The sequence below is a fragment of the Typopeltis vanoorti genome, chromosome 1, assembly GCF_054136105.1.
Source record: "Typopeltis vanoorti isolate ZY-2024b chromosome 1, IOZ_Tvanoo_1.0, whole genome shotgun sequence".
NCBI lineage: Eukaryota > Metazoa > Arthropoda > Arachnida > Uropygi > Thelyphonidae > Typopeltis > Typopeltis vanoorti.
This window is the reverse complement of record NC_143549.1, coordinates 31,126,624-31,153,567: the sequence shown is the minus strand read 5'-3', so window position 1 is coordinate 31,153,567 and position 26,944 is coordinate 31,126,624. Positions and strand designations below refer to the sequence as shown.

The 26,944-nt window shown below is 37.3% G+C and overlaps 1 protein-coding gene across 3 annotated transcripts in view; it reads right to left on the bottom strand.

Annotated features, from left to right (window-relative positions):
• Positions 1–26,944, bottom strand: part of LOC150109865 (dnaJ homolog subfamily B member 6-B-like) — a 114,742-nt gene that overhangs the window by 35,124 nt on the left and 52,674 nt on the right. Inside the window, exon 1 of one of the 3 annotated variants that reach the window (XM_090415451.1) lies at positions 8,029–8,162. The exons of the other annotated variants lie outside the window; for them this stretch is intronic. The gene's annotated coding sequence lies outside the window, so the exon portion shown is untranslated. Of the gene's footprint in view, positions 1–8,028; positions 8,163–26,944 lie in introns of those variants that run through there. 3 annotated transcript variants of the gene reach the window in all.

Genomic DNA, 26,944 nt, shown 5'->3' with positions numbered 1-26,944 from the left:
TACTTTTCTGGTAAAACTGGATCTGAGGTTTCGGTCTCTTCAGTAGCGAAGAGTCTCCGATATCGGAGACTCTTCGCTACTTAAGGGTGTCTCCAATATAGGAGACACCCCAAGAATCTCCGATAATCCTTACAGCATCTAAAACATTAAACCGTTTCCAAAACTCTTTAACAGACAGTTACTCATTTTGCCTCATAGCTTCATTCAGACTTGCAAATGAACCGAACGGCGTATGTAGTATGCTTCGAATGTTTTTTCTTTTCTTACTAGCTGTAGATGAATCGGACTTGCTTCTTTTGGGCAACATTATTTTTTATGTGATAAAATTTTTATCAAGAACATAACATTAAACAATAGCAAGATTTGTAGACTATAAAAATCGTGTATGAATGGAGACCATGCGAAACACATCAGTGCTTGTTCACAGCATGTGCGACACTGGAGAATGTGGCTGGCGCCGGAAAGATATGACTAGTGGTGAGGAGTGACGGGAATACGTACATATAAGAAACCGCGTAACTCCGGATTCACGTAAGTCGGGGTATGACTGTACTCTATAATGGGGGCTGAAAAATTCTAATAAACAGAACAAAAACAATATAAAAGCAACCAATATAACCACAAGAAAGAACATATCTTAAAATCCTGTAATACCCATGTTTCAAATTGTAATAATTTTTTCTTTCTTTTAGGATATATAAAAAGACATGCAAGAGGTTTTGAAGAAATTTGAAGACACAGAGGTGCAGGCCATCATAAAGTTTTTTGCAAGAAAGTCCACAACTGAGATTTGCCAAACTTTGTGCAAGACTTCAGGGCACTCTTCCCCAATATGTCCAACAGTTGTCAGATAGGTAGAAAAGTTTAAAACTGGACATCCTGAGACAACAGATCCCTCCCAGGTCAGGAAGACCTTCCACAGCGATTCCACCTAAAAACATTGATGCAGTGCATGCCATGATTCTTGATAATAGATGAATACCAGCCAAACCAGGGAATGAGCTCGGTTCATTATCCACCAACATCTGGACACACAGAAGCTCTCAGCGAAGTGGGTCCCCCAAATGTTTGAGTGCCAACCAAAAGAGAGAACGTGTGCTGTCATCTCAATGGATTTTGGGTCATTTTGAGAAATCAGGTGCAAAATTTTGGCCCACATTGCGATTGTTGATGCAGTTTATTCAACAGCTCTGAAGAAATTGGAGGTACTGAAGGAAAAACACTGCAGGGAAACTCAGCAGAGGAGAGTTGCTTTTGCAGGACAACGCATACTCACTGCTCATGAAACCCACCAGACAATACACAACTTGGGCTCTCAACGTCTACTTCACCCCACCCTATGTGCCAGATCTGGCGCCATCTCACTATTTCTAATTCCTAAATTTAAAGAAACACTTGAAAAGAACAAAATTTACCACAGATGATGAAGTATATCCACAACTGAGGATTGTTTTGTGAAACAAGGGAAAGACTTTTTCCTCAGAGGATTGCAAATGATGCATGTTGTAACAAGTGTATAACACTTCATGGAGAATACGTAGATCATTGTGCAAGTTATTACATGGTTCAGCCTCATTTCCTGCATGGTGATTATCAAAACTTTTCAGCACACCTTTAAACAGCAATGAGACTAATATTGGCTTTCAAAAGAACATATTATATTATTATTATAATTACAGCTATTTTGCCTGCTTCAGTTTAGGAGTACCCCTGTTTAAATGTCATTGGCTATTTACTCATGGGTTCTTAGGGCATTATGAGTGTAGATGTACTAAAAAGTATATGTAGCTTAAGGAATAGAAAATTGCACATACCTTTTTCTGGGTGTTGTGGCTTTTCCTCTGTCTGCGATGTCGAGAACTGCAGAGTGTGTGTGTGGGGGGAGGCAACTTATTCTACCAAACTTCCTACCCCCCCCACCCCCCACACACACTCTGCAGTTCTCGACATCGCAGACAGAGGAAAAGCCACAACACCCAGAAAAAGGTATGTGCAATTTTCTATTCCTTAAGCTACATATACTTTTTAGTACATCTACACTCATAATGCCCTAAGAACCCATGAGTAAATAGCCAATGACATTTAAACAGGGGTACTCCTAAACTGAAGCAGGCAAAATAGCTGTAATTATAATAGTTTATAATGAGGAGTAACATGGGAGTTTTCCCAGAAATAATATACATATTATATTGATTCTATGAATTGCAAAATAAGTCCTGTGTAGCAAAATAAACTGCAAAGGGAATCACAGAAAATAATTTGAAGGAAACTGAAGCTTTTGTACATTTGCAGAATGGATAACAGTAAAAACATCAAAACCTTGATGCTTGGTACAATGGATAGTATAAACAGAAAAGGAAGGACAAGAAGAGAGTGGAGAGATGTGAGGATCGGTGTGGAAACTTTGCAGGATTTGAGTCACCTGGCAATGAACAGGGAGAGAGAAATGGTAAAATAAGTATCAGACACCAACAGGCATTAGATACACGGGGACTGATGATACGTATTTGCACTAAAAGAAAATCATTCCAATCATACATCAAAATTTCCGAAAAATCCAGCTTTTACCCCTTCTCAAACTGCATTCATTCTCAACTTCTGTAGATGACCTCTTCTGTCCTGTCCTCATTTTCTATAAAATGAAAAATTCTACTGGTATCCTGTAAGACCCTTTTTGATATTCATGTCTCAATCATATTGTCCCTCTTTCTCCAACTGGCTAGTGTCTGCAATCCTCCTTGCACTCTCCACTGTATCAGTAACATCCGTAGTCAGGAGACCAGACCTGTACACAGAAGTTCAAGTGAGGCCTTGTAGAGGTAAAATGACTTCATCCGTGTCAAGATTTGTATCAGCATTGCAATTATCCTGAGTTATATTTGCAATCTTTGCTAAACGGCCCTTGAACTTTTGACCACTACTCTTTAATTTGTACATTAATGATATAGCAGAAGATTTGAAGGGATTCAGTTTGTTTGGCAATGATGGAAAACTATGGAGGGCAATTGTTGATAAAGGTGATTAAAAGATAAAAGATAGATATCTTACAGGATGATTTAAATAAATTGGCAGGTGTTGGCAAAGGACATGGCTGTCAATTCAATGTTGTAAAATATAAAATAATACACTTTGGGATGAAAAGATCACATACTTTGTATCATATTGATGGTACTGGTTTACAGGAAATTGATGTGGCCAAGAATCTGGGATGATGGCAGATAGAGATTTAAAATTCTGAGGACATATTGCAAGAGTTGGCAAAATAGTCAGAGGATTATTTGCATGCTGAAGAACAAACTGACAACTAAAGATATGGGACGTTATTATCCCTCTTTTTAAGGCTATGATTCGGCCACGTGTTGACATACTGTGCAAGATTTGTGTTTCTTTGATATCGAGAGGTGATGGAGAGGATTCAGCAAGTGATCAAGCTGGTGACAGGTCTGTGGAATGTTCGCTATGCAGATAGATTGAGGATGTGTGGGTTGTAGACTTTAACTGAGTAGTTAGTAAAGGAGAGGGGATATGATAGAAACTTATAAGTTACTAATGTGATCTATATGTTTAAATTAAAGATGACAAGAAATTATATTCTTGGTTTAATCCTTTATCCAAGTGTAAACAAACAAAGTTTGCCCATGAAGTAACTTCACAACTGGGCAACTTGTATATAGAGGCTAATGACTTTACACTAAGAAATTTTTCACTACGTGGGGAGTAAAGAGGAAAATATGGGATCACACTTGGAAGTTGTCTAAGTGTGGTTAGTAAGGGTGTGCAGACTAGGTTCTTCACTTGGAGAGTGGATGGGTGGAATGGATTGCCACAGATGGTTGTGAGTGCCTCAACAGTGAATAGGTTTAAGGAGATGTATGATAGATACTGTGTTATAAATTAAAGATGCCAAGAAGTTATATTCTTGTTTCATCCTTTCCAAGTGGAAGCAAACAAAATTTGAGATACCAAGGCAACTGATGTGAAGTCATTAGCCTCTATATACAAGTAGCCCAGTCTTGAAATGACTTCACAAACTCTTACACTTGGATAAAGGATGAAACCAAGAAAATAACTTCTTGGCATCTTCAATTTATAGTATAATCAAGTAGAAAAATGTTCAACAGGTATTGTTGAATACCTGTTGGCAGATAAAGATTTTAAATTTAAATAATAATAACTTCATCTACATGTCTACTAACACTCCAAGATTGCTAGCATGGTCAGTTTCTTCTAGCATAATCCCACCAATACAATATGACATCAGATATCTCATTACATTTTTAATCCGACACCTAAATATCTGGGAATAACTCTGACATATAAACAGCATACGATTAATATCACTGCTAAAGTTTGCACCAGAAATAACATAGTTCAGAAGCTTTGTGGTACTATATGGGACTCAAGTGCCACAACTCTGCGGTGCACTGCAATGGGCCTAGTTTACAGTGCAGCAGAGTATGGTGCTCCTGTCTGGCTCAATAGTTACCATGGCAATAAACTAGATACTCAACTTAACTCCACTCTGCGTTTAATAACAGGTTGCATTAGGAGTACACCTTTACAATGGCTCCCCACCACTTTGAGTCATATTGCTCCTCTGGAACTGCGACAACAGGAAGCCTTGCTTCGTGAATATAAAAGAATTTTAAATAACCAATCCCAATACATGAATTTATTCCAGATGCTTTATCTAATAGACTAAAATCCAGAAGACCTACCATAAAAACTGCCTGTAATCTTCTTAGCCAGAATGACGAGTAGGTGGGATGTACTGTGGTCCCAAGCAGTATCACCTGAAGTTCGCAATCACATAAACATCTTCCAAAAACCATCTGGATTTGACCTGCCCAGGAATATATGGATGACGGCTAACAGGATTCATACAGGCCATTGTGTATGTGGAGACTTACTTTCAAAGTGGGGTAAGATACCAAATCCCCACCGTCCCTGTGGAGCCGAGACCCAAACCATTTACCATATAGTACAGGAATGCGAGCTGATAGCATATCCAGGATATCTTTGACCTATGCCCAGAGGCGATCAACTGGATCAAAAACCTAAATGTTAAAATATGACTAATCTTCTGTCTGATGCTTGTCACAAATTTCATTTGTATTTGCCTGAATGTAGACTTTCTTATTTTATCATTTATGTGTATTTTATCTATACTCATGTGTATTATATCTTATTGTCTTTTAACCGTGTACAAGCCATACGATAAATAAATAAATAAATCTCATTACACCCAGCACATAACATATTATATCTATCTTATGATGAATTGGCTCTTAGAAAATAACAAGATAAACTTCTATCAAACTTGTTATAGACCACAGAATATCGATTATTTTATCTTTGCAAATCAGTCATAGATGGCTTTCAAGAAAAACCAACAAAGACAACAGCAATATGCTTGAATCTCACAGCTGCCTATGATCATGTCTGGAGACACAAGTTAATAAAAATTGCATATGATACTGGAATAAGGGGGAATGCATTAATTTGGATTTCAGATTTCACAAAAGGAAGAAAAATGAAAGTAAAAGTTAATGGAATTTATTCCAACATGCATCAAACTTGGGCTGGAGTCCCATAAGGTTCTGTTTTAAGTCCACTCCTATTTCTCATCTACATGAACAATATCCATCCTCACATAATAAATGACACAAAAATAGCATGCTATGCAGATGATATAGCAATCTGGCACAAAGCAGTAATCCCTAGCAATTTGAAAAAGTCCTAAATAATTCAATAAAAGGCTTAGAAAGATGGGCAAAGGAACTTAAACTACAGACAAACCCAGAAAAAACAAAACTGAGCATCTTCTCCACTGATAGAAAAAATAGACACAATTACAACCCTCAAATCAAAATATATAATACAAAATAGAAAAAAAAAAAGTCTCCAAAATACTTAAGGCCTAACCGAAGACACTCAAAACTACATATACACAACTCACGTTCACTTTGGAATATGCTATCTGGGCTCCATCTTCTATTAGAAAAACTTGACAGAGTACAATCAAGAGCAGAAAAATTTATCATAGGTGCAGTCTCATCCACAAATAATTTAAAAGCTCAAGAGTATGGGCTTCACATACTAGAAGACAGAAGAAAGATTTCAGAGCACATACATAGACTTAGGCAATATTATATGAACACCCCTGTACACACATATATATTAAGGGGTACTTTGTTTCTATAATAAAAGAAACGCATAAGTTAATTTTTTTTCTATTTTGTGAAGCATTTAATAGGTTGTTTCACAACACATTATTTAAGTTGCAACTTATGAATTCAGATATCAGATTAGTGAAGTGGATTGGCAAGTAGCTACCCTAGTAGACATCAAAAGAGCAGTATAAAGAGGAATAATATAAGGGAAGAATTACTGACCTCCCTGTGTGTGTGTGGGGGGGGGGTCAGTAATGTGACCATTATTGTTTAGCCTTTATGTACACAATACTGTCATTTAACTATAGGAAGATATTTAGTTGTTTGTAGATGTGAAACTAGGGAGGATTATTAGATAAAGTGCCAATGTGGTAGCATTTCGATATGAGATGATAAAAAGTTTCTGATAGATTCAGAGAAAGCTGATTTATGCACAGGGTTGACAAGCTACAGTTTAGGGCTCACATTACAAAGGACCTCTAACTCAGTATAGATAACCTAGAATTTACTGAGTAGAGATGGTGAGGGGGGAAGAGAAGCCCTCTTGAAAGTTATAGCTTAAGGGCTACAACAATTTTAAGTCTGGCTTTCATGTACACTTTATTTTTGGAACTATATTGGAAGGGATGTAGGATCTTGGGTTGATAGTAAACAGAAGTTTGAAATTCAAAGGATATTTACAATAAGAAACCCAGAGGATGATTGTAATACTAAGGACACTGATCAGCAGAGATAAAATGATTGAAGTTCCAATGAATTAGCCTCTGATAGAATTACATGTGGATTATTATGCAGATCTAGTCACTGTAATTTCTAGGCATTAAAAAAGACTGGATAATGAAGAGACAGTTGATAAAAATAACATGCATTCAGCTCAATAATATTCTATGACTGAAGAATATTAAACTGAAGGCGAGTAATCTACAGACTTTGGTAAATAAAACATGGCCATGTGAATGATTCAGAAACGTTTTACTTCCATAGATGCCCTTAAAATCATCCATATCCACTATCAATACCAAAGTACCAGCACCTTCTTAGTCATTTTCCAGAAGCAATTTCATCTTGAACAAAAATAAAAAACTTATGGCTGTTTAGTGGATGGTGGGAGAGTTTTCAGATAGCAGAAAAAAGGACAACTCTTCTCAAAAAAAAAGTTTTTATTTTTTATTCATTTATTTTTATGGAGAATATCGAGTGAATGGAATTCATTGACTGAATGCGTTGTGAATGAATTTAAGAGCTTCACTGTGACAGACAAGTTGTAGGTAGAATAGACCTTCCTTGATGAGTCTATTGAAGTTTATTGTTATAATCATCTTAACTGTAAAAATAAAACATCTCCCTTGATGCGCCAGAAGAACAAAAGTCATCCTTCCACAAGTTTGATTCAGGGGTTACCTAATCATTTTATACAAAATTTCGTTAAGCAAACTAACTTTTATTGCAATTTTTTATGTATTTCATCCACCGCAATCTCGGATTCTGGTGTTACGTATAAAGCGTACACAAGATCATCCGTGTAGTTATTTTAATAGTGTAGTTCATTTTAACAGTGAATATATAAATAGGTTGTTCATTAAGAAGCATTTACGTGTTACGGTTAAGATTAAAAATTATGAAATACTGAATTTACGTTCATCCACAAATGAATAGTTTTCTATAAAGCAAAATTATCAAAATATTTTGTATTTTCTGAAACAATCTTTGTGAAAAACGAAACAAAAACGGTAAACAGATAACGGATATATTTTAAATACTATAAAAAATATGCATATATCAATGCACGTATGCTTAAAAGAAAACTATTGCGATACGTTAAAAACAAGTTTTCTTAAATTCACACAATCCTTACCTTCAAATACGTATGCCAATGTCAATAAGCATATTTAGTCATGAAAACGATAACCTGCAAACAACATAAACCTTCGAAACTTATGTCAAACGTTGGGGAATGAATTGCACGTCACGCATAGCATAGAATTTTCCCGAAATGCAGCACGATATAACAAGTGGACAAATTCAGCAGCAGTGGCAGTAAACGGAATAATTTAACTGCCATCTGGTGATATCTAGTGAAAGTAAATTACATTTGTAAGCTGACGCCAAAACTGCTCCTACGTTATCGGCAAACGTTTTAAAAACATTTATTTTTCAGTAATGACTCACTGCAAATTGCAATTTTCACCTGTACGTTTTTCAACTAGCATATATTCATGCTACAAGTGTTTTTTTTTTTTTTAGGGGGGTGGGTAATCCACGGTACGATGTACTGGCTCCTTTATTAACAATGACATATGAATACGGCACATTTAGAAATTATTATTTGCATGGTGGGTAAACGTGCAAATAAGCTAAGTTATTTAATGAAATTTACATTATTCATTATGTCCCTTATTAAGATATTTGCTACATATTACTTTTTCATTTTACATTTTTCCTGCTAGTAAATGGGAATACCGGCAAGGTGAAGAAAACTTTCATGTCCGCATCCAATATATATTCCTGTCTGACATTTTCATGTAGCTTCATATTATACCTTTGGATATTTTTGCACAGTATCTACAGCATACCTCACACTGATGTTCTGACGAGGATATCCAAGGTTAATTAATTGACTCATTTTTCTTCTCCTGAGTGACATTCTGATCCTGTACTGGAAGCTGCTGACCATGTATTTTATGAATGTTTGGCATAACAGCAGTAGGCCTGGATGTATCCCAAGAGGTCATCATCATGGATCTACTGTCTTATGTGAAGAACTGGCACATGGTGAAACTGCAGTTCCAGGTTATTGGGGTGAGACACCAGGTTCAATATCTTTTATCATACTTTGTGCAACTTGAGAAGTAGATAATTCAGGTGATACAGAACAAGGAACTAATATTTGGCTATCTGTACTTGGCCCTGATTCTATGTTATTTGAGTGAGTTTCAATTAACTCAACAGATTAAGAACAGGCATCATATTCGTTACTGGGATTAACAATGCATCTTCGAGCAAACTTCAAAAGATGTTGTCACCGCCTGTGATTCCTCAATTTCTATTATTGTATCTTCACTTTGTTGTGATCCTTTTACCAACACGGAACTCCGTATAGATGGAAATGAGTTCCGAGTTGGACTAGGATATATATTTGATTTAGAAACAAATCTCATTTAATGGATAATCAGTTCCTGACAGTTCCAACCTTCCTTCACTTGTGAATGACTTTGTTGACCTGTTGGTATCTTCTGGTGTGTCTAATTTTGCTTTGCTCGAGTCTGTTCACCCCAAAATTGTTGGTATAAGTGAGACATGGTTAGATGACGATGACATCCTGATAGGAATAGAGATGAATGGATATGATATTTTTCGTGAAGATAGACAGGGAAGAAAGGGAGGGGGAATACTGTTAATGGTAGCAGATGAGTTGTGCCCATCTAAGGTGGAATTGCAAGGTTCAAATAGTGGTCACGGTTTTGAGGCCGTATGGTGTGAGGTAGAAGTTAACAGGAGGAAATATTTAGTTGGGTGTTGCTATAGACGTGGTAATATGGAAGGTAATGAGAAGGAAATGTATAGGCAAATTGGCCTGGCTAGCAAGAAACGAGTTATCATTATGGGCGACTTTAATTATGGTGATATAGATTGGAAGCAAGAGACTGCATCTGGGGGTAAAGAAAATGAATTTTTGGAGTTTTTGAAAGATAATTACCTTAGGCAGTACGTAACGGAGGGTACACGAGGATCAAGAGTATTGGATTTGATTATCTCATCAGATGATGTTATTATAAATGAGGTGTCAAATCTTCCACCAGTTGGTGAGAGTGACCACGAGGTGATCACGTGCAGGGTGACCAGTCATTCGAGGACGTCTGTTAGAAAGGGATATATGTGGAATTATAAGACTGGTAATTACAAAAAGCTCAAGAAACAGCTTGCGATAATAAATTGGAAAGAAGAACTGGATGGAAAGGATAGCAATGCTGCTTGGGCCATACTCAAGAACTATTTGGTGGAGGCAATATCAGAGTGTATTCCGAGGGTCAAGAGGGTAAACAGAGTGGGTGTAAAATGGATGAATCAAGAGATAAGGTATGCAATATGGAAGAAGAAGGTATTATGGAAGAAACACAAAATGAGTATATATAACAACTAGTTGCATGAGAAGTACAAAGAGCAGGCGAGGAAGGTGACTAGCTTGATAAGGGTAGCAAAAATGCAGTATGAGCAGCAGTTAGCTAAAGCGGCCAAAAAAAATCCTAAGGAGTTTTTTCGATATGATGCCAGCAGAAGAAAGAATGATTACGGTAGAATGGGATTGATTGGTGAAAACAGAGGAATGATAACCGCTGCAGAGGATATAGTTGAGATATTTAATGAGCAATTTCTAAAGGTATTTCACTCTTGCGAATGTGACATCATGCAGAACTTGAAAGTAGTGGGAGAGGAGGAGGAGGAGGAGGAGGAGGAACTGTTAGTAAGTGAACAGGAGGTATATGAGGAATTGAATAGACTTGATGTAAATAAGGCTGTGGGACTTGATGCTATTTCACCACATGTCTTGAGGGAATGTGCCAGAGAATTAACAACAGCTTTTGTATATCTTTTCAACATGAGTCTCTCACTGGGTCAAGTTCCAAAAGAGCGTAAAGAAGGTAAAATTGTTCCAATTCATAAGGGAGGTGATAAGAGTCAGGCATTGAATTATAGACCAGTCTGTGTGTCTGGAGTTGTGGTCAAGGTATTAGAGAAGTCAGTTAGGAATAAAGTTCAGAATTGGGTTGACAACAGAAAAATACTCTTTGGTGGCCAGCATGGATTTACTGAAGGAAAATCATGCTTTAGCAACCTGCTTACTTTTTATAATAAAGTGACAAATGCGTTGGATAAGGGTATATGTAAATATACAGTGGTATATTTAGATTTTGCAAAGGCGTTTGATAAATTGCCACATGACAAGCTGGTAATTAAATTGGAATGGATGGGGCTGAACAGTAGATTGGTTCACTGGATTGGAGATTGGTTGTCTGATAGGTATCAGAGAGTTGTCTATGGAGGAGCGATATCCCAGAAGAGGAAAGTTACTAGTGGTGTACCTCAAGGGTCTGTTTTGGGTCCATTGCTATTTAATTTGTATGTAAATGATATCTGGAGAGGTCTGAATGGTGATGTGCAGTTGTTTGCAGATGATGTAAAGTTGGGCAGAGCTTCAGGAGTAGTGTGGATGCTGTAGCTTTGCAAGAGGACTTGAATACGCTGTCTGAATGGGTAAATAAGTGGGGATGTCAATTTAGTGTCTCAAAGTGTAAGTTTTGAAATTTGGGAAGCAGAGATGGGATGTAAAGTACACAATCGGTGCGAATATCTTGGAAGAGGTAAAGGAAATGAGAGATCTGGGAGTGATTGTAGACAAGGACCTAAAATTTCGGGGACATGTTACTAGAATAGTGAAGACAACACACAATTGATAAAATTAAATATTACAAACAAATATAAATAAATTAATAAATATATTTATATATTGAGAAAAATTAGGATGCTGCAGTTTTGCAGTGCCTATGCACAAGCTGCTCCTGCACAGGACTCTTATCTTTTAAGGACACTCGTGATGTAACACAAAGCAATTACTGAAACATGTCGCCACAAGAAGTTAATAAAACTATTAAATTAGATATTTCAACCTGAATTAACAGATCATCTGCAGTGAAATGACAACTCAAAAGGGAGAACAATAACTGATAATTTTAAACAAAACCATCAAAAGATTCTTGTGTAATACTCAAGGCTAAATATTCCCTCTCTCTCCAGAAGACTTTAAATTTCCGCACATTTTCGAAAATACCTGGAGTTTCCCAGATATTAACAGTGCCGATGCCGATTCTTGCCAAGAGGTCCATGTCAGAGGCAACAGGCATTTCATACACCACGGCTTTAAGAGTCCCCCACAGAAAGATATCGATATCAATGCTCAATAAATCAGGTGAGCATGGCGGCCATGTGACGGGTCCACCATGCCCCATAAATCGAGCCCCAAAGGACCTATCCAAATACTGATGCAGAGAAATTCCAAAATGGTCTGGAGCCCTGTCATGTTGGAACCACATCTGCCAATGCACAGTCATTGAAACATTGTTCAGTAAATCCAGCAGAACTTCTGGGAGTCCAGTCGAGGTGGTAACAGTTACTGGCCGACTAAACAGTCAGTGACAATATCTACCCATACATTAATGGCGAAGTGTTGTTGTGCAGCACGTGATCGCACAGCATGTGGGTTCTCATGGGCCCAAACATGAACACTGTGGTGATTGAAGACCCCTCCACGGGTAAATGAAGCTTCATCCATGAACAAAACACCAGTTGGAAAATCCGGGTCTATGGCACCTTTCTACAGAAACCACTATGCAAATTCCACACGTCGAGGAATCTTCAGCCATCAGCAACTGGACCCGTTGCAGATGAAATGGATGTAAGGACTCAGAGTGCAAAACACGCAATACACTGGATTGAGATACTCCAATCGCAGAGGCAACGGCACGTGTGGTTGTCTCTGGATTATTTTCCATCGCATGCAACACCTCCTCTTCCATGGCAGGATTTCATGTCAATTGTGGCAGCCCACTATCATGCCTGCGATCCCTGAATAATCCCCAGTCACACAAATTCTGATGCAAATGAGCAAACATTTGGCGATAAGGTACACATCTGTTTGGGTAACTTTCGCGATACATTCGTACAGTGGCTCATCCATTACTGTCAGCTAACCAGTAAACGAGGTGTATGTCTGCCATCTCAGCATTTGTAAAACGACGCATGTTCTTCATACGACATTGAAAGCTTGAATGAGGAAACCTGAACTACTCACCTGTTCGCCAGTGCTCCAGGTGAGCAATTCAAGTTAGAACAGGTGAGCGCTACCTATCACTTTCGGGGTGGAGTTTCCGGTCATGCTTTCTTATGATTATGGTTGATTTTGATGTTCTCTACCTCCCCTCAAAGTTTGTACATGGATTTTTGAACCAACCTGTATATTTATATGATGAATAAGAGTGAAGATAACTTACAGTCTTGTGTATTACCCGAATTTACATCAAACCATTTTCCTGCATTTCCTTTAATTCTAACTGCTGACTGACAACTTAAATATAGAATCTATATTATTGCTCTATATAATGTTCCATATAACTGCATAGTTTTGAAACGTTTTCCTCTGGACACTAAGCTACTAAGGTATGCATAGCTTAGTTCTCTAACATCTTGTATCCACCATGGTCTTCTTATTTTTTTATCCTTGCAGGTAACCTCACCACATACTTTCCTAGGTTGAATCAATCAGTATTTTCTTCAGAATTTGCCAGTAAGACTCCAAGGTAAACTGTCTAATTTTTTCTTCAATAATGTTTATATAATTGAGTCTAGAGGTGTTCAACAGTCTCTGGAGAGAACCTTGTGACATTATAATTAGGAATTATAGACACGCTAACACAAGAATATTTTAATGTTTGCCAAATATTTCAGTCTGAAACTAACAGACTATCCTCAATGGCTACAGAGGAACAGTTTTTTACAAGGTGGAATACCAACAATTGATCATTCAAAAGTAGAATGAGCCACGTGATATTACATTGCTAAGCATTAAAGACAGGTAAATTTCATCAGAGTGATGAATAAATTATAGGTATTAATGCACAATTTCATATAACAATTTTAATTTATAAATTCAATTAAAGATAATATTAGACTAATGTAAGAATTAAAGGTCTCAATCAAAGGTCTTATCGGATTTATTGTGCAGAATGTGAGATTGATGTTCTTTTATTCTTTTTTCTAAGAACTTGATCACGAACCCACCAGCAGGCAACTGAAGAAATTAAATTCCCTTCTAGGTGAGGTGATAAGTTTGGATGCAGACATGATAGAAAGGTTAAAAACACATTTTGCAAGACCTTCTAGATTTTATGGTCTACCTAAAATCCACAAGACAGACATTCCTCTCCGTCCTATACGGGATTGTACTGATTCACCGACTTATCGCATAGCCAGATATTTAGCGAAATGATTGAAATCACATATAGGCAAATCACGCTCTTTTCTGAAAAACTCTTCGGATTTCCTAAATAAATTAAAAAATATCTCATTACAACCTGATCTTATGGTGAGCTTCGATGTAGAATCTCTATATACTAATGTACCTCTCAAAGAGACTTTACAATTATTTGCTGACATTTTCTCACAAGATATCGTAAAATTATTAGATTTCGTGATGCACTCTGGATATTTCTTGTGTCAAAACAAATTCTACAACCAAGTAGAAACAGCCATGGGAAGTCCACTTTCACCTGCTTTAGCCAACTTTTATTTGGAACATCTAGAAGACGTTCTGTTTTCATCTATATTCCCTCAACCATCCTTTTGGGTGAGATATATAGACAACATCTTTTCAGTGTGGCCTCACAACAGAGATTCCTTACCTGCCCGTTTAGCCAGAATCGATTCCTTACATCCTCGTATTAAGTTACCATGGAGATTGAAAAAGACAAGTTATCCTTTGTAGACATCCTCCTCATCTGTTCACCTTTAGGTATTCTGACAACAACAACAGTTTACAGAAAACCTACTTTTACTGGACATTACATTCTCAAACAATCTGCCCATCATCCTTATCAAAAAACAGGAATCATAAAATGTTTAATTCGACGAGCTAGGACTAATTGCTCAACTCCTCATGAATTACAGAAAGAACTTTCAACTATCAAACATCACATGAAATTAAACGGCTTCTCCGAAAAAAGTACACAACATCTGTTTGATTCCTACAATCCCATCCAGAACAACAGAAAAGAATCAATACGTCGCATTCCAATTCCATATAGTTCTGGGATTTCAGAACCAATTTCAAGAATTCTGAAGAAATGTGATTTAACAGCCACTTATATTCCTATTGACAAAATATCCACCTATTTTCTCTTCTTCTAAAGATAAACACTCAACTATGTCTCTGCCTGGTGTATATCAAGTTCCTTGTAACTGCAATCTGTTGTACTTTGGACAAACAGGACGCTCTATAGAAAAAACAATACAAGAACATCAATCATGCATTCTGCACAACAACTCTGATAAGTCTGGATTGGCGCAAACAGGAGACAGGCCACACTAGGCCTAAATCCTTGATATGCATGATGATGATGTTGATGATGAATATTAAATATGATTTTAAATGGCAATAAAAATGCACGAGAACCAAAACTCTAAAGAAGAGCAGCAGTTGAGAATAAGACGGCTTGTCCCACTAAGGAGGATATTGAAAATGAATTATTCTCGAAATAGCAAATTTAAAGCAGATTATTAGAGAGACAAGTCGAGAATTACAGATCATCGAGTAGCATTTGAATGACATAGGGAGGATGAGAAAATTAAGCAGCAGAATAAGAAACAATAAAGATTTAAATCGGATAAGTTAGTAAGTAACGAAAACACTGATTGTGTATAAAAAAAAAAAGGACAATATTTGGTATGGCGACTCTATAATAAAACATGCTGTTGAGTGGGTTATAATTTCAAATTTTCCAGGAGCAAAAAATTAAAAACATAGCGTATGCAATCAAAAAACAGAAAAGAAAACTAAATGAGATCGAAATTGTAGTAGGTACAAATGACTTAAGTAGCGATAAATTCAATATGAGAGATGACATGAAAGGGTTGTTCGATATCACAAAACTGATTTTGTGATATCGAAGTACTATCATATCTATTTTACAAACCTGCAAATTACACACATTCACAAACGGAATAGCCTCGAACCAGCATTATATATTATATATTACCTCAACATTGTTTGGTATAAAGAGTCTTGAAAAACTAATAATTGGTATGAGACCTAACACAGAGTCAGAGGAACTATTATAATGGGAGGATTGGCAAGAATATGAGTGTAAGAGCAACAATGTTATATAATTGTGATAATGAGGGGAATGATCATTATTGTGGCAATGATTTAGAGAACGATTTCGACTTCGTGTTTGTCCATTTTGGACCCATCAATGAGTAAATACGTTTACACGTATAAGGGACTAGAAAGAATAGAGATCTGCAAGTTCCCCAACTGTGTCATGCAGACCACAAGCAAGATTATACAAAAGAATATGCAGGTAGCTTAATAGGTCTGTACACGAATGCTAGGAGTATTAGAAACAAACAAGTCGAGTTTGATGCCTTGGTCAATATGTTGGGACCACAGATTGTAAGTATTACTGAGACCAGGCTATCAGTCAGACATACTAACTGGTATCAAGTGTAAAGAGTACAGTATTTTTAGGAAAAATAAACAGAATAGGAGAGGAGGGAGCATGCTGCTAATGATATCAGAGGACTTGTATCCGGTTAGTGATGAAACCTATGATTGTAATACAAGTAACAGTTTTTCATATGGCAGCGAGTGTGCAGCCATCTGGTGTGAGATGAAATCAAACAAGATCAAATACATAGTGGGGAGCTATTACAGACCTGGTATATCGGTTGCTTGTGACGAAGGCATTACCAAATCAAGACTATTAACGCAAAAAGAGTAACCATAAAGGAGGAATTTAATTATTCAAACATTGATTGGGTAGCAGTAAAATATCATACGAATGAAACTGAATTTATTGAGCTGTTGAAAGACAACTTTCTCAAACAGCACATGGCAAAAGGAACTTGATACCAAAGAGTGTTAGATTTGATAATAGTGTCAAAGGACATTTTAATTGAAAACTTACCTCTGGTTGGTGAGAGTGATAATGAGGAAATTGCTAAGTTTATGAATATTCCATTTAGAAAAGATTACATGCTGAACTACAAAGCAAGAAATTATGACCAATTGAGGAGTATACCGAGTTCAGTGCAACAGCATTGATCACTGAATGGAAAGAATATTGACAGTGTATGAGAAGCATTTGAAAAAAAAAAAAGGATGCAATATCAGAATGTATCAGAGAGTTCGAAGAATTTAGCAAAGATAGCAAATACAACTCAAAAGAGAATTGCTATGTTGAAACAAACTTTGACATGTAAAGATAAGGATGCCATTTTGCCTCTTTACAAGGTCTTGATAAGATCTCTCTTGGACAATTGTGCAGCTCTGGATTGCTAGTTTCCGTATTCTTATACAGTGGAGTGAGTGCAAAGGAGTGTTATAAATATCAGGTTTGTGGAGTACTGAATATGAAGACAGATTGAAACTTTGTACACTGTGAACACTAGCAATTAGTGGAAAAAGGGATGATATGAATGAAAATATTCTGAAAGGTTCAGACAGGATTACCATTGATGTAATGTTTCATTTTATGGAGAGTGGGGAAAGGATGCAAGGGCATTCATGGAAGTTTAGAATGAACAAATGGTGTTAAAAGTTAGGAATAGATTTTTCTCTCTCACAGAGTAGTGCATGATTGGATTCGGTTGCCATTGGATGTTGAGTGTGTGTGCAAGCAGTGTGAATGAATTCAAGAAGTATGATAACTGCTGCATGTAGTATGCGGTTTTCCTCGATGATTCCCTGACTCTCTGGAGGTCTCTCTTAATAATAAACCTGACAAAGGTAAGCCCTCAACCTCCCAAAAAGACAACTCTATACCACCAAAACAATAGGAATTTTTTACAATTTAACTGTCATAAGTTTCGCCAGAATATCGATGATAAAGATTTTGTTGCGGAAATACAAACATTTCTGTTTCTATCTACAGGAAGCATACTTAAGAGGACCCTATAAGAAATTTCACTGTTGTATTCAAGGACAGAACTGGAGGTGGTCCTGCTCATGGAGATGTAGCTATCCTAGTGGATAGTCATACTCCTTTCTATCATGTCCAACTTAATACTCTCTGGAAGCTGCAACAGAAATAAATGAGGTCGGATCATTGAAAGATTCCTTGACAATAATCACCTCTCCCCTTTTGAATAATAAACTCAATACTTTCTTCATATGCCTAACAGCTCATATTCTGCAATTGATCTTACAATCTGCTCCTCTTCCATTCTTCCACTGCTCGCATAGGTCATCGAAGAGAACATATATGGAAGCGATCACGTTCCTCTTCTTTGCACAATGTCTTCACACAGGAACCATGTGTGAAGACATGAATGCACATATGGAAAATGGACCTGGCTAACTGGAAAAGGCATTCTCATCTTGTAAAATTTAATGCTGATACCATCAGTCAAACACCTATCAATGAAGCAGTAAAGTATATAACAGACTGCATTGTCCAGGCAGCAACAGCCTCCACTCCAAGCACATCATTTCGATTTCCACTCTATCCAAAGCCTTGGTAGAGTGGAAAGTAGCATGGGGTATATTTTGTAGATAACCCCATACCCAAAACCTTAACAGCTTCTAAGCGTGTTCGGTTCAAAGCATGTTATGTGAGACGTCAGAGTTAAAAACAATCATGGATCTAATTTACTTCACCAATTAATGAAATGACCAGTGCAAAAATTGTATGGAATAAAATCCAGAAAATAAAAGGTAGATATAGAACAACCACTTATCTACCTTAGACCATAATGAAAGTGTTACTGTTGGTCCCAAAGATATTGCGGACACTTTGGGTGAAAATTATGCCAGAATTCTCAGTAAAAGCTTCATGTCCTCGTGAATTTTTAATATTTAAAGAACAGCAAGAGAAACAGAGGCTAAATTTTTCTACCAATGAACTTGAGTCATACAATCAGCTATTTGTTAAGGAGGAACTAAAAAGATATAAAGCATCTGCCATCATCTTCTATGGATCCCACTTCTCTTAATATATACTAGAATTCTCGCACAGGAAGAGTCTCCAGATTCTTGGCATAGGTCAGTTGTCATTGCTATCCCAAAACAAGGAAAGGATCCATCCAAGGCAAATAATTATCGACCTATTGTTCTGACCAGCTGCCTTTGTAATATACACCTCTGAATCAAAAAAAAAAAATAAAATAAATAAAATGGAATAATCAAAAAAATGTGTTGAATGATTTGCAGTTCTAATTTATTGCATGGAAAATAATTATTATTAAATATGAATTAGCATCTATTAAATCTACGTACCTTGTAGATAATATAACCATGTAAACACATAAAAATTGTAATATAAATTATAAGAAAACTTATTTAAAAACATTCACAAAATTGAATAATTTTAATGTGGTTCAAAATAACAGAATATTCCAAATTTTTTCGATTGGTTTTGAGGAAAGCGTAGAAATAGCATATACTGTATTTCCGTAGTTATGGGACTGACTCGTGTGTGTGAGGAATCGTTTGTGCATGGATTTCAGTTAATCATTTGCTAAACATGGGTCGAATGAATGACATATCGGAAGCTAAGAATTTTTGCATGGTGTTTCTACACAAAGAAGGCCAAACTCAAACGTTTACAGCTAAGGAATTTAAATGTTCTCAAGCAAGTGTGAGCAGAGTATTGAGACAGTTTGATAACCAGTTTCAAAATAATTGCTGCAATAGCGATGGAAAGGCAATAACTACATCAAGAGATGAGAGGAGACTAAAGAAAATTTGAAGAAAAGCTGCTTCCGAAGTGTAAGGTATTTTCACAGCAGATGGAAAGAACTAGATGTGAATGTGCCTAAATCTATGACATTGAGATGACTTCACAAGTTGGGTTTTAAACCACGTGTGCCTAGAACGAAGCAGCTTATGACTTCCAAGCAAAAGGCAGCTAGAGTGCGATGGTGTAAGCAAAGACTGTTGTGAGATCAATCAGACTGGAAAAAAGTAATTTTTAGTGATGAAATTATGTCTTGTGTGTCATTGTCATTAAGGAAGAAGCATTTCATAAAGAATGTATGAAACATCCGGTGAAATTTGCAACCGCTGTCAGGATATGGGCTTCTATGACCCAGAGGGTCCATCCAGGTAGGCTGTGTATTTTGTACGAAAGTCAATTCCAAAGTATACCAAGAAATTTTTGAGCACTTTATGTTAATGGCATTGGAAGATTTATATGATGGTGATTTCCTTTTTTTATTCAGCTTATTGTCACGCTTGCAAGACTACTAACTAGATCGCTCAAAGAAGGGCAAATCAATGTAATTCCTTGGCTGGCAAACTCACCAGATTTAAACCCCATTGAGAGTTTTCTTGGGAATTATGAACAAACGTCTTCAAGAAGTTGTCCCAAGAGACAAATATCAATTTGTCTCTAGTCTGCAGACCATATGAGCATGTTTTGATTAAAAAAGACTCTGAACCACTAGTAAATAATATTATGCCTAACCGTTTACAAACGATCATAAAAGCAATTATTTAAAATATATAAAAGAATTGTTTCCCTTTGTTATTTTCGCATTATTCTAATATTTTGAACCACGTTAAACATTATTCTAATTTTGTGAATGTTTTCAAATAACAGTTTTCTGATAAATTATATTACATTTTATGTGTTTACAGGGCTATATAATCTACAAACTACGAACTAGATGATGCTAATTCATATTTGGCAATAATTATTGTCTATGCAATGAATTAGAATTGCAAAACATTCAGCACATTTTCTTAGATATACAGGGTGTTCGGGATAAATTTGACATATTTATAATTAATTATATTTTTCCGTAAGTTACATGTATTAACACACACTTCTCTTCATTTAAAAGTTTGGACCCTTCTTCATTCACATACAAGATGTCAGAAAGGATGGATAGCTGGAACCCACCTGAATCATGGAAGAGAATAACTTGTATCATGATGATTCGTGCCCGCCATCAAAATAAGGATATTACGACTGCTGCCCAATGCTCCCTGAATACAGTAAAAACAATCAGGCATGAACTAGAGACTTGCAATGGTGACTACGAGGATGTAGCAAGAAGAAAGATCCCTAGCAGACGATCTGATTGCGTTCGTACAGCAGAATTCCTCGCAAATCTGCAGGAACAGGTGTTGAAGAACCCTGGCATTGGAATTCGGGCTTTGTTCGTGGAGTTGCTAACTGTAGTCAAGCCCTGGATAACAAGGGTAGCCAATGGTAGGCCGTATGTATGGCAGCAGGATTCGGCCCCTTGCCACACCTCTGGGAAAAGTCAAAAATGGTTGTCTGAAAATTTCTACGACTTCACCAGTCCAAATGTTTGGCCTCCAAACTCCCCAGACCCTAACCCCATGGATTATTTTGTATGGGGCGCAGTTGAAAAAGACACCAATCGCACTTCCAGTAATACAAAAGCCCAGTTAATGGATAAAATTAAAACAGTTTTTGCGGCCCTTCCCAGGGAGACTGTAGCATCAGCTTGTTCGAGGTTCCGAAGCAGAATTGAAGCTGTGATCGATGCTAATGGTGGTTATTTTGAGTAAATCTTGTTGATAGTATTGTAATTAACTCTGCCTGTAATGTTTTTTTGTCAATTCATTAAATTTAATAGATACAAAGAAGATTTTCTTTTTCCTTACGAAACTGTCAAATTTATCCCGAACACCCTGTATATATATTTTTTTAATGAGGAGGTGTATTAGCAAAAACAGTTAATGCTGGACCTCTCTAGTATTTAGAAAGCAACAATCTTCTCTCAGATACACAATGTTGCTTCTGTAGACATCATTCATCTTTATACCATTTGGTTCGTTTAGAAACTAGCATAAAAGATGTATTTCTGAAGCACCTGGTTTCAGTTTTCTTTGACATGGAAAACGCTTATGACACAGCCTGGAGATATAGCATATTTATAACCTAGGTCTCAGGTGATATATCTTCCTGAATTTATTAAAAACTTTTGTTTTGTATGTGTCTGTTGGAGGGGACTTTCCAAGTCAGCGTTCAAAGTACTCTATCTCTGCCATATCATCAAGAACAGGATATTCCCAAGGCTCTATATTAAGTGCGACAGTATTTGCTATTAAAGTTAACTCAATCACTAAACAGCTTCCTTCCACTGTAGACAATGCTCTATATGTTGATAACTTCACAACTTATTGTCACTCTCGTAACATGAGGGTAATTGAAAGACAACTTCAGCAAACAAATGATCATGTTTCTCTATGGGTTCAGATTTTCAACAGAAAAGTGTGTGTACATTTCATCGAAAACGCACTCGTCACCTTGATCCTGAATTAAGAATGGGGTGAACTCTTACTCCAGTAGCTACAGAAGCCAACTTCTTAGGACTCATCTTTGACAGAAATTTACATTCCTTTCACACTTTCGTCAACTAAGAGAAAAAGTGCAATAGAACATTGAACTTCCTTCACACTTTATCCTCTACTGAGTGGGGTGCTGACTGATTTTATTGCTTCGTCTTTATCATCTTTACCCTTATACATTCAAAGATGGATAACGGGTCACAAGTCTATAGTTCTGAAAGGCAGAATAACCCGCAATGGTTAGATCCCATCCATCATCAGGGTATAAGGATGGCGACTGGTGCCTTTCGCACCTTATCCACTCAAAGTTTTTATGTTGAAGCAAATGAACCTTCTAACGCCTCTGTAGCACAATTAGAAGAACGACTACACATTGCACCCTTTGATTGGAATACGCCTAAGTTCGATTCTCGTCATGACAGGAGGAATCTATATGTGGACTTTTTCAATTGAAGGTGAGTTAGCCGATCTCATACAGAGGTAGCAGGGTCTTTCCTCCCAGAAACTCAGGTTTTTCATCCCGCATATAGACAAATCGGCCCTTCAGAACACATGCAATTTACAGAAAAAATACTAGTTGTGGTGGGTGGTTGATGGAGATGATTGGTATTAGAGCTTCAGTGTAGTGGTGGAGATAGTTGTATAGTAGGTGTCCTCCCATCTCCTTGGAGGTGTCACGAGTAATAATAATAATAATCACTTAGATGGAAACAGTTGCCTCTTAATTATCCCGTGAGGATAGTCACTTCCAGATCATCCTAAATCGTCCTACATGGACTACTCTCTTTTCTCTGAGTTGGAAAACTCAATATCACACACGTCAGACTACTGCCATACATTCTTTTTGGTATGCCTGTTAAAAAGACTATGGAGTCTGTTGGCATTCATGTTGACAACACTGCCAACACCAAAAATAACAGCATCTCTCAATGTCAGGTTTTCAATGAATCCTGCAACCTCTCACTTTGTTAACTACAGAGGTATCATAAAATATCTGTCTACCTACAGCTGTTTAATGCACACAGAGCAGCCCATTCTGATTTCTTGCCCATCTATACCAATGGCTCAAGAACTAAGGCTACACCTGTTACACATGTTGTACAAAATGAAAACCCTAAATTTTGATGTTCAGTTGTGCTGGATTCCTAGACACATTGAAATTAAGGGGGAATGAGACTGCAGCTGCAAGATCAACTCATACTTTCTCCGTGTACTGTTTGACTATACTATATACAGACTACGGACAGTTTATAAGATCAAAGCTGATTGCTCAATGCCAGTCATCATGGCAAGAAGCATTAACAAACAAATCATATGACATTAAGCCTGAAATTAAGCATTCTAGAGTAGAACGACCTTACATAACTTGTTCAGATGCCAACCAGAATACCAGATAACCCAAATCACTCCCCAAACACCCTAGATCTCTTTCTCACCAATGACCCCTACATATACACAGTGAAAGTAGTGAGTAATTGACCATAATCCAGTGCTCATCTTCTCCCCCATACAAGAGCGGTTTGGCATTATAACAGTGCCAAGTGTTATAATGGGCTTCAGTATGGCATAGAAGTTGCAGACAGTCTCTGCAACTTCTGTGCCACATTTCCATGAATGGACTATTGTTTCTGGCTTTCCAACCTAAACATATGCACCGAACTGATTAGCAAAGTAATCCTCACCGGCATGGAAACACATTCCACACAGTACTCTGAATTGACATTTTCTAACGAAACGATGGTTCTCAAAAAGATGTGCCAAGGCTGTATAGATGAAACACCAGATATACGATAACTGGCTGAAATCAAGTCCCTCATTCTCCTTTAGAACTTATACTGAAGCCCAAAATAGATAACAACAACAACAACAACAAAAAAAAAAAAAAAAAAAAAAAAATCAATCAATGCTTCCAAAACAGATTTCGAAAGAGCAAAAAGCAGGAAACTAGCAGTCCAAACGGCAGCAGAACCTTTTGGTCTCTCGCCAAAGCAATTGGTCGTAACTTCTGCCCAATACCATTCCCACCCTTATCACACCCAGATGGCTCCATTGCATCATCACCCACAGAAAAAGCCAATCTTCAGACTTCACATTTTGCTTCCAATGCATGCATAACTGACGATGGTAAATGTCCCCCAATTCCAGACACCCAACATACAATGTCCCCTATATCCTTTGGCCAGGATGAGATCAGAAAAATACTATCCAAAGGAGACACAAAAAGTCACTTGGCCCTGATGGCATTCCCCCAATTATCCTGAAAGTTTGCGCACCAGAACTGCTTCCTATCCTATGTCACCTATATAAACTCTCTTACTCCACTGGAATCTATCCCACAAACTGAAAATTGGCCTTTATTCAGCCCATTCCCAAGAAGGGTGACAAGTCACTGCCATCCAACTACCGTCCTATCTCGCTTATCTCAGTCCTGTCAAAAGTAATTGAAAAAATCATCAATTCCCAACTCTTATACTACCTTGAAGACATCCACCTAATAAAAAACCGTGCCAGTATGGATTCCATCAGTGCTGATCAACAGGAGATCATATGTCACCCATCTCTGGACAAATGCCAAGTGGTTGCACTTGATATCTCCAATGCCTTTGACTGGGTCTGGCACAAAGACTTACTAAGCAAACTGCCATCATTCGGTCTGACCCAGAACTTCTGTAGTTGGATTGCCAGCTTTCTGTCTGGATGCGCACTGTGTGTGTGTGATGGTGGATGGCTCCCTATCCTCTCACCATTCAATTAATGCTGGGGTTCCACAAGGTTCTGTCCTCTCGCCAACCCTATTCCTGCTATATATCAATGACCTACTTCAGTTGACCTCCAACCCAATTCACAGTTCTGCAGATGACAGCACACTACACTCCTTGCATTTGATAAACCTCACCCTACACAACTAACTTCAACCTATAGAACATCAACCACCACCACCCTCAATTCCAATCTCCAAGCCATCCTACAACAGGGTTTGGATAACCTCATCAATTTCAGTGCTATTAAAACCCAGTCCTGTACTACTTCCCATAAAAAAGAACCATTTTTTCCCCAGTATCCTTTCTGACGATACCCAAATTTTCAGACAGTTTGAGATCTCTCTTCTTGGAATTACATTCAGATCAAACCTCTCCTGACATAAACACATCACAACGATTGCATCTTCAGCTTCAAAAAAACTAGGATTTCTCTTTTGCTCAAGATGTTACTTCACTCCTGAACAGCTGTTAACATTATACAAATCGCAAATCCGCCCAACTATTGAATATACTGCTCCCACATATGGGGTGGGGCCCCTAAAAGCTTTTTCAAAATGCTTGACTCAATACAGAGGGGAGCAATTAGACTTATTAACGACCCATCTCTTACCAACTCCCCCCCCCCACACACACAGACGTATGGTTTCTGCAGTATGTATATTCTACAAATATTTTCATGGTGTTACACCTGATATCTTAGGAATATAGTATTCTCAGCCATCATGGTGTAACATGAAGAATAAATATCATTAATTAACACCCCTGCATAAAAAAATGAATTATTTAATGGAAAATTTCTTGCATCCAGTAATATGTATAAAACGTAAGGGTTGTTGTTAAAGTAGCTGATAAAGGAAGGAATGTATTAATATTGTAATATGACTTAAAATAAGGAATTCTAACTAAATAAGTAGCTAACAAAGGAAAGTATATATTAATATTATAATACGATTAAAAATGAGAGAGTTAAGTAAATAAGTAGAAAGGGGTGAGTCATAAAATACGTTATGTGAGAGATTAAGTTATTAAGTAGAATTCATAGAAAAAGTTTGAAAGGGGATTAAGTCAGGCTAGCACAAGAAAAGCAAAGCTATCGCTTAGGGCCGATCCCCGGATTGAAACATTGAGAACAGGCTTGCCGATCAAATGACGTTTGGCGAGAAAATGCCACCCTAATTGGTCGATGATTAAAAAACAAGTAGAAGGAGGAGAAAGGAAATAAGAAAAGGTGCCGTTAGGGGAGCAGCTATAAAAGGGTTGGTAACCCCCAGGGGAGGGGACACTCTTTTTCGATAGTCGCTTTTGGCCTCAGAGTTTGGTTTTGGTTCTGGTGGAGTTCACGGGGTTTTCCTGAGTGGCGACAGGGGTGATATCTCCTCGTCACAACACGGAAACGAAAGTGAGCGGGATTTCGATTCCCGTTTTCCCGAGTAGGAAGCAAAGGAAAAATTGCCATAGAGTCCTAGAAAAGGAGGGATCTTCTTTGTTTCGACGCTAGTGATAACTACGCAAAGCAGAAAGCTGTAAAGAAATCGATGTCCTCTTTGCTGATAGTAGAGCAAATATATGTGTGTTAAAGTATTCCAGAGTTACGAGAAGTTATACCAGAGGTTCGTTTGGAAAAGAATAAAGGCCCATACGAAGAGCTCTCTTCGTATGGGCCTTTACTGTAAGTCAGAGAAAGGTACTGTAAATCATAACCTATGTTAGCTAGAAATTTGTCTGTGAAAAGTATCGTGATTCCAATACAGAACTGTTGAAGTTATACTAGGACTTTAGTATATGATATAATGTGTATGTGTGTAGATTGACTAGTGTTAAAGATTTGTGAATGATTTAGAGTCCTAAGGTATTTTTGCATGTCTATTATATTGCACAAGATATTTAAATGACATAATTGTGTGTTGGTGCAAATA